Here is a 9,344-nt window from a genome sequence, read left to right as displayed (position 1 = left end):
GAACAGAAAAATATTGTAGAAGATTGCAATTAAAAGAAGAAGGATCGGGGTCCACAGTTCACTAGAGGCGCCTCCCCAATAAATAAATATGCTGGATAAACAAATTAAAGATGGGCAATTGATAAACAGAGATTCTACGCTAATGGTTGGTGCACAATACATGCTATGAAAGTATGCGGGCATTACAACAATATACATAGACCGTAATCCAACTGCATCTATGACTAATAATCCACCTTCAGGATTGCATCCGCGACACCCTCCAGTATTAAGTTGCAAGCAACGGACTATCGCTTTAAGCAATGTGTGTAAAGTAAATGATGAAACTACCCTTGAATAGAACACCGTTGTTTTCTCCCTAGTAGCAATAGCACATCTACAACCGTAGAGAACAAGGTTACTTACCATGGTTAAATAGAGGCATGAACCCACTATCGAGCATAAATACTCCCTCTTGGTGTCGCTAGCATCTACTTGGCCAGAGCATCTACTAGAAACGAAGAGCACGCAAGATCATAATAACATAATACATAATCTCAACCAAAGCAATCTCTCTATAAATCGGATCCACATCAAACCAACATGTAGCAATTACAAATAGATGATCTTGATCATGTTAGGCAGCTCACAAGATCTATACATGAAGCACAACAAGGAGAGTACAACCATCTAGCTACTGCTATGAACCCATGGTACCGTGGAGGACTACTCACACATCACCTCGGATGAAGACATGGCAATGTAGAGGCCTCCGACGGTGATTTCTCTCTCCGGCAGGGTGCCAGGATGGATTGCAGAACCCTCCCGAACTAGGGTTTTGGTTGACGGCGGCGTCAGAACTTTTCATGGATGGAGGCTCGGGTCCCTGGGGTTTTCCCGATACGAGGAATAAATAGGCGGAAGGGCGGAGCAAACGAGGCGACGAGGCGCCAGTACATGGGCCAGGCGCGGCCAAGGGTGGGGCCGCGCCTGCCTATGTACTGCCACGTGGCAGCTCTCCTGCGCGTGTCCTTCTGGCTCCGTCTTCATCCCGGAAAAATAAGACTCTGGGATTTTGTTTCGTCCAATTCCGAGAAACTTTCATGTACAACTTTTCTGAAACACAAAAAAGACAGAAAACATGAACTGGCACTACGGCACTGCGTTAATAGGTTAGTCCGAGAAAATGCTAAAAAGTGTGGAAAAGTGCACATAAAACATATAAGAATTGTAACAAAACAAGCATGGAGCATCAAAAATTATAGATACGTTTGGGACGTATCAACATCCCCAAGCTTAACTCCTGCTCATCCTCGAGTAGGTAAGTGATAACAAACAAATAATTTTTTAGGTGACATGCTGTCACACTACTTTGATCAATCTAAGTGTAAAAGCAAACATAGCTGGAATCATAGAATCCTAACATAACCATGATAGATATAATCAAACAATGAAACTTAATAACCATGCTAAAACATGAATAGTAATTAAACAAAAGAAAATGTATAACGTGCATGGAAAGCAAAGTGCTTGTCAAGAGCATAGCATCGATACATAATAATGTGTTACTCAGCTTGTCCCATAAGTGGAAGTAAAACATAAATACTTGGACACCTTTAAAAGTTTATAAGGATGACTAGAAACAAAAAGTTTGAACAAGCAATACCATAATTATGAATCAATCAACAAAATCTTTGGACGATGCACATAAAACTAAGAATGACAACTATGCTCTCATAAGTGGTGCATAAACTAGAAGGTGGAGACTCAACATAAAAGTAAAAGAAGGTCTCTTTTTGAGAGGCAAGTAAGATCACTCATGTGCTAGAGCTTTTTATTGAAACAACAAGAGTATAAAATGCACTTTTGAGAGGTGGATTATGTCAACAGTAAGTACAAAGCATATGGGTTGTGCAAAAGTGCTACTTCTGAATCGCAAGCCTCATGCATAATTGCTACTAGTGCTCACACCTCGTCCTACTCACCTCGGATCACCATTAGCTCTCATCACATACAAGTTGTTTTAACCGAGTATCACAAAGGGGTATCCCCGTGCCTCCTCTACAAAGGTCCTAGGAGATGCATTGCTTTTGATTTCTCATTTTTAAGGCATCTTCAACTTGGGACATCCATACCGGGACGACACGAGCAACAAATAAATGGACTCCTCTTATTTTTTTATTGCTAGAAGCTTTCTCGTAAGAGATTGAGGATTTGTCCAACTGAAACTTCCACCATGATACATGGCGTCGGTTAGCGGCTCAATGTTCTTGTCTAACAAAAATGTATACTCAAACTATTTTTCATGGATAATCTCCTTCATTTCAGACAAGATGAACATGCATAGCAACCCACATGATATTCAGCGGCAAAGCACGCTGAGGTGTCCCCAGATTTCAATGGTTATCACACAACAAGCAACTTAAAAGAGCTACGGTTACAAGGAACACACGCTAGGCACAATAGTCATTTTTGACTACTTTCCCATGAGCAACAAAAATATAATACTTTAAAAATTAAAGGTAGCACATGAGCAAACTATTATGGAATGGAAATGAAATATCACATATAGGTAGATATGGTGGACACTTTGGCATATTTGGTTTTTGGTGGTTGGATGCATGAATAAAATACTCATACAAATGGAGGCTAGAAAAAGACCGGGTGCGACCAACTAAGAGAGCATAATGGCCATAATCATGCACAGTGACAAAATATATTAATCAAAGCATAAAGTGATACACAAGTTGCAAACTAAATGATCATAGAGGCAAGAATTGACTGGAATGTAGTCATAACATGTTGCAAAACATGTGCCAAGTCGACCCAAATAAAAACATTCGCAGGAGAATATATACCACAATATTATGCTTTTCTATTGTATGCTAAAAATGATGCATGAAACCTTCAATGGCACACTAAAAACTCTCAGTATTTGAGACTAATCATAATGAAAACATAATTAACAAGCTCATCATGAGAAGAACATCTAGCAAGATACGCAAAAATAACTATGCCATAGTCTAAAAATGCTTCCATTTGCATCACATACACATAAAACTTTTTTCATGCTTCCAACACCACCAAATGAAACCAAACAACTCTCATATATGAAAAACAAGGAAATGTCCAGAGAGCTATTGAAACCCAAATAAATGTAAAAGTGGAGCGTGTCTCTCTCCAACGCAAAATTCATAACAGTGGAGCGTGTCTCACTCCAAAATAAACATGCAAAACAGCGGAGCCTTTCTCACTCCAAAGTAAATATGCGAAGCGGTGGAGCGTGTTTCACTCAAAAGTAAATATTAATGATGGGATCCAACTTTATTGAAAGTAAACACACAGCAAAAATTAAAGACGCTCCAAGGATAACACATATCACATGAAGGAATAAAAATATAGGGTGTTGAAAAATGAGCTGGTGCTTTTTGTTGATGAAGAGGGGATACCTTGGACATCCCCAAGCTTTGACGCTTGTACTTCTTGGATATTTCTTGGGGGGTCCAGGGGACATCCTCAAGCTTTAGCTCTTGTCCATGCTTCATATTATTGCATCATTTTTCTCTCCCTACACTTGAAAACTTCCTTCACACAAAACTTAGCACAATTGATTAGCAACATTAGTGCAAATAAAAATATATCAAACCAGCAAGGCTTCAGTAATGGCACATATCAAACACTCATTTTAACATATGCTACTGTAGCTACTTCTTTCCAAAGCTCTTTTTCATAAAATAACTCAAAAAGACGAAGCATAATACGCAAATGCAAAACATGGCAGAAATCTGTCAAAATAGACCAGCAGGCAGAGATCGAAATTAAAGAAATAGTTCTATTGCTCAAATCGAAAAATGCTAAACTAACGAAAGTTAGCTAACATACTGGTGCATAAGTACAAAACTTTTCAGCTCAAAATAACGTTCTGGCGAGTTTTAAGAATTTTTTTCGTGACCAGCACATAATCTGTTTCAGAATTGCAAATACCCCAAACACTGCTTTATTTCTATTAGAGGCTACCCTTGGCACAAAAGCGAAATAAAACAATAAGGAGAGGTTATTACAGTAGCAATAACTTCCAAGAATCAACAAAGCAAAAATAACAGAAATAAAACATGGGTTGTCTCCCATAAGCGCTTTTCTTTAACGCCTTTGAGCTAGGCGCAGAAAGGGTGCAAATCAAGTATTATCAAGAGGTGGCTCATCAACATCATAAGTTGTCCTATAAATAGAGTCATAAGGTGACTTCTTTATTTTTCTAGGGAAGTGTTTCATACCTCTTTTGAGTGAAAATTGATAACGAATTATTCCATCTCTCATATCAATGATAGCACCTGCAGTTCTAAGAAATGGTCTTCCCAAAATAATAGGGCATGAAGCATTGCATCCAATATCCAAAACAACAAAATCAACGGGGACATAATTATTATTCACTTGTATAAGAACATTATCAACTCTCCCCAAAGGTTTCTTTGCAGCAACATCAACAAGAAGAACATCCAAATAACATTTTTCTAACGGTGGCAAGTCAAGCATATCATAAACTCTTTTAGGCATAACAGAAATACTTGCACCAAGATCACATAAAGCATTACAATCAAATTCTTATACTCTCATCTTAATAATAGGTTCCGAACCATCTTCTAACTTTTTAGGAATTGAAGACTCATGTTTCAACTTCTCTTCCCTCATTTTCATAATAGCACTAGTAATATGCTTTGTAAGAGCAACATTTTGTTCACTAGCATTGGGAGTTTCAGCGAGCTTTTGCAAGAACTTTATAATTTCAGTAATGGTACAACTTTCAAAATCAAAATCATTGCTATCAAAAATAAAAGGACAATTATCTCCCACACCTCTAAAAATTTCAACACGCTTGTCTGGAACAGTTTTAATGGGTTTATACACTTTTCTATGTGGAGTTGGGACTTTTCCTACATTTTCGATTTTGCTAGTAGTAGTAGGAGGTTTGCTAGCATTCAAAGGTTCAGTATTACTATTGGTGGTGATTGTGTAAACCTTGGCTAAATTATTTTCTCTAGCCATCTGATCTTCTCTTTCCCACCTAGCATGCAATTCAGCTAACAACCTCATATTGTCATCAATTCTAACTTGAATAGCATTTGCTTGAGAAAAAGTTTTATTCTCAGTATTATCATGAGGAACAACCTTTAATTTAAGAAGATCAACATCAAGAGCAAGGCTATCCACTTTAGAAACAAGATCATCTATTTTGCTAAACTTTTCATCCACGGATTTATTAAAAGTAGTTTGTTTACTAATAAAATCTTTGAGCATACCCTCAAGTTCAGAGGGAGCACTCCTATTGCTGTTATAAGAATTACCATAAGAGTTACTAAAACCACTTCCATTGTTGGGAGGATACGGCCTATAATTATTGCTACCAAAATTATTCCTATAGGCATTATTATTATTAAAATTGTTGCTCTTAATAAAATTCACATCTACATTTTATTATTGAGCAACCAAAGAGGCCAAATAAACATTGTTTGGATCCATAGGAGCATTATTATTTGCAAGCATAGACATAATAGCATGAATCTTATCACTCAAAGTAGAAGTTTCCTCAACAGAATTTATCTTTTTACCTTGTGGAGCTCTCTCGGTATGCCACTCCGAATAATTTACCATCATATTGTCCAGAAGTTTTGTAGCGCCCCAAGGGTCATAGATATAAAAGTGCCTCCAGCAGCTGAATCCAATAAGTTCCTTGAAGAAAAATTTAGTCCTGCATAGAAGGTTTGAATAATCATCCAAGTAGCCAGTCCATGAGTGGGACAATTTTTAACCAAAGATTTCATTCTTTCCCAAGCTTGGGCAACATGCTCAGTATCAAATTGTCTAAACTTCATAATATCACTTCTCAAAGATATAATTTTAGCAGGAGGATAATATTTTCCAATAAAAGCATCTTTGCATTTAACCCAAGAATCAATACTATTTCTAGGCAAAGATAGCAACCACTTCTTAGCTCTACCTCTTAATGAGAAAGGAAACAATTTCAACTTAATAATATCACCATCTACATCCTTATATTTTTGCATCTCACATAGCTCAACAAAATTGTTGAGGTGAGATGCAGCATCATCAGTACTAACACCAGAAAATTGCTCTTTCATAACAAGGTTCAACAAGGCAGGCTTAATCTCATAAAAAGCTGCTTCAGAAGCAGGTGGAGCAATGGGTGTGCAAATAAAATCATTGTTGTTGGTGCTAGTAAAATCACACAACTTAGAGCATCTCTAACAGAGCCCGTAAATCCCGCCGGAACTGAAATTTTCCGGCGGATTTACGGGTTCGGGCCGAAACGCGCGCAGATCAGCGCCCGAATACATGGGTCGGCCCGTAAACGAAGTTCAGGGGCCCGAGAAATCAAGCGAACGCCCCGTATTAAAAGGGTTCGCAGAGGGGAGTTCGGTTCGCAAACCCTACTCCCCTCCGCCGCTGCTAGTCGCCAGCTCCGACGAGCAATCCACGTAGCCCGAGCAACCGATCCGAAGCCCGCCGCCACGCGATGGCTTCCCGTGGAGGATCCGGCGGCCGTGCCACGGGATTGGGCGGCAGCGACTCACCGCCGCATCCGCCTGTCTTCCGCACCGACGCGAAGTGGCGGAAGTGGAACAAGAGCGAGGGCGCTCGGAAGAGGAGCGCTCGCCGGTGGACGAACTGGGGGCTCAGGCCCCCAGGGAAGCTCGCTCGCTACGGCCCCGCCGGCGAGGGCTCCTCCTCCGGCCAGTCGAGCCGCGCACCGCGGCTGCCCGTGGCGGAGAGCGAGGAGGAGGATGACCTCGTCCCCGCGCGCTCGCCGACCATCTCCGCCGGGGACTACGTCCACGACAGCGACGAGGAGGAGGCCGTCCTCGCTCAGGCGAAGGCGATCAGCAACACGGAGACTCGGGCGCGCTTCCGCCGGGAGGAAGCCGACGCCGTCCACCAGGTTAGGGAGTATGAGGCGGCCCGCCGGGAAGCCCGCGTCCGCCGCGTCAAGCTCGAAATAGTCGCGCTTGACAAGGACGACACGTGAAGATCTTCCACGCCGCCGACCATCTCCGCCAGCACCGGCACCGCCGCGCGCCATAGGTCATATAGGCCGCATTTTGCTTAGCTAGGTTGCGCTTGCCGGTGTACCAGTAATTACGGTTTCAATTTCAAGAACTATGTATGTATGTATGCTCAATCGGAGCATCTATGTCGTCTAGAACTATGATCATCGCTAAATTTTACCCGCGCCATTTCGAATTCCTCTTTTCAGTTCCATTATACGGTTTCTATTCTGCGCCACTGCGAATTTCGACATAACTCGCGTTTTCGGTGCACTGAACTCGGCGTTTTCAGTTTTCGTTTTTTCGGGCTCTACTAGAGATGCTCTTAGTATTCTTAGGAGTAGCCATTTAATAAAAATAATGCAAGCAACAGAAATAAAAGCTATACTAATTTTTTTGGATTTTCGATATAAAATGCAAACAAGATAAAAATAAAGTATGCAAGCAAAACAATAACAAAGTAAAAGAGTTGAGCGTGAGAGACTCCCCTCGCAGAAGAGATGCTTTTCTCCCCAGCAATGGCGCCAGAAAAGTCTTTGCTGAGCGCGGAGTTGATGAAGGAGAATTTATGCGTAACATTGAGTGGAACCCCAAGAGAAAGGTATGATGAGCACAACAGGAAGTTTTTCCTCAGTAATAAACCAAGGTTTATCGACCAGTAGGAGAAAAACGTTCTCTCCCGAGATGTTGCAAACCAACTCGTGGCAGGGCGCATTGCCGGCGTCAACAGCAATGTGGAGACCTGCACACAAACAACCAAGTACTTTGTCCCCAACTTTCAGCGAGGTTGTCAAGCTCACTGGTTTTGCTAAAAACAAAGGATTAAACGAACCGTGTGGAAGAAGAATTGTTTGCAGAGAACAGAACAGAAAAATGTTGTAGAAGATTGCAATTAAAAGAAGAAGAACTGGGGTCCATAGTTCACTAGAGGCGCCTCCCCAATAAATAAATATGCTGGATAAACAAATTACAGATGGGCAATTGACAAACAGAGATTCTACGCTAATGGTTGGTGCAAAATACATGCTATAAAACTATGCGGAAATTAAAACAATATACATAGACCGTAATCCAACTGCATCTATGACTAATAATACACCTTCAGGATTGCATCCGCGACACCCTCCAGTATTAAGTTGCAAGCAACGGACTATCGCTTTAAGCAATGTGTGTAAAGTAAACGATCAAACTACCCTTGAATAGAACACCGATGTTTTCTCCCTAGTAGCAACAGCACAACTACAACCGTACAGAACAAGGTCACTTTCCATGGTTAAATAGAGGCATGAACCCACTATCGAGCATAAATACTCCCTTTTGGAGTCGCTAGCATCTACTTGGCAAGAGCATCTACTAGAAACGGTGTCTATTTTTATTTACCCTGCGTTATAACCTTTTAAGTTTAGTCAAAGTCAAATATTATAATGTTTGATAGAGACGTAACAGTAAATATTAACATTTGTAATACCAGATTCCTATAATATGAAATACATTTTATAATGATTATTATAAGAATAATTTCTTAATTTTAGATGTTTATATTTTTCGTATATTTTTTAATCAAATTTTATAAAGTTTGAATTTGACTAAATCTAGAATGAGGGGTAAGTGTGTGAACGTTGCTTGTATAGCTGAGTACACATAAATGACACATATATTTAACCGTCATCGAACCAACACATTCACAAAATGCTTACAGAAGTTCAAAATCGTGGGATTTTAAAATTAATGAAGTCATGACATCAGTCGCACTATGTACTTTGTTTCTGTGATTGAGTACATACAAGTGACACATTTATTTAACTGCCATCAAACCAACCCTCTAAAGGGATATTCCGACTTAATGAGACATAAAACATCAAACATTCAAAATTTATAAAGATACAACATTAGATGACACAGAAACATCCATCACACTAACAAATATTATGGTTTACTGATACACACAGAGCTAAGTCACCATGAATTCCCGCTCGGTATGTTTCATATTTAGTATCTGCAGTGCGTCAACTGTCAATATTGTTATTAATCCGATGACCTGAAAAACGGTCACTTAATTCATATGAACTGTTTTGATGGATATTGCTTGGTTTATGGTAGATATATTTGAACTATTGTATGTGTATTTATCTCAACAAAATCAATGCAGGAGGACATGCCATTCCATTTGCTTGCATAACATGGAAATACATGTAACCTGGTCTTTAGAACAATTAACCTTGAGTAGTGATCTAAGTTCGTTTTACAAATCTAATATATCATTTTCCTGGGTGTTTCAACATACGCCATGATAAACATTTTCCC

The sequence above is a fragment of the Lolium perenne genome, chromosome 3, assembly GCF_019359855.2.
Source record: "Lolium perenne isolate Kyuss_39 chromosome 3, Kyuss_2.0, whole genome shotgun sequence".
NCBI lineage: Eukaryota > Viridiplantae > Streptophyta > Magnoliopsida > Poales > Poaceae > Lolium > Lolium perenne.
This window is presented reverse-complemented; position numbering follows the sequence as displayed.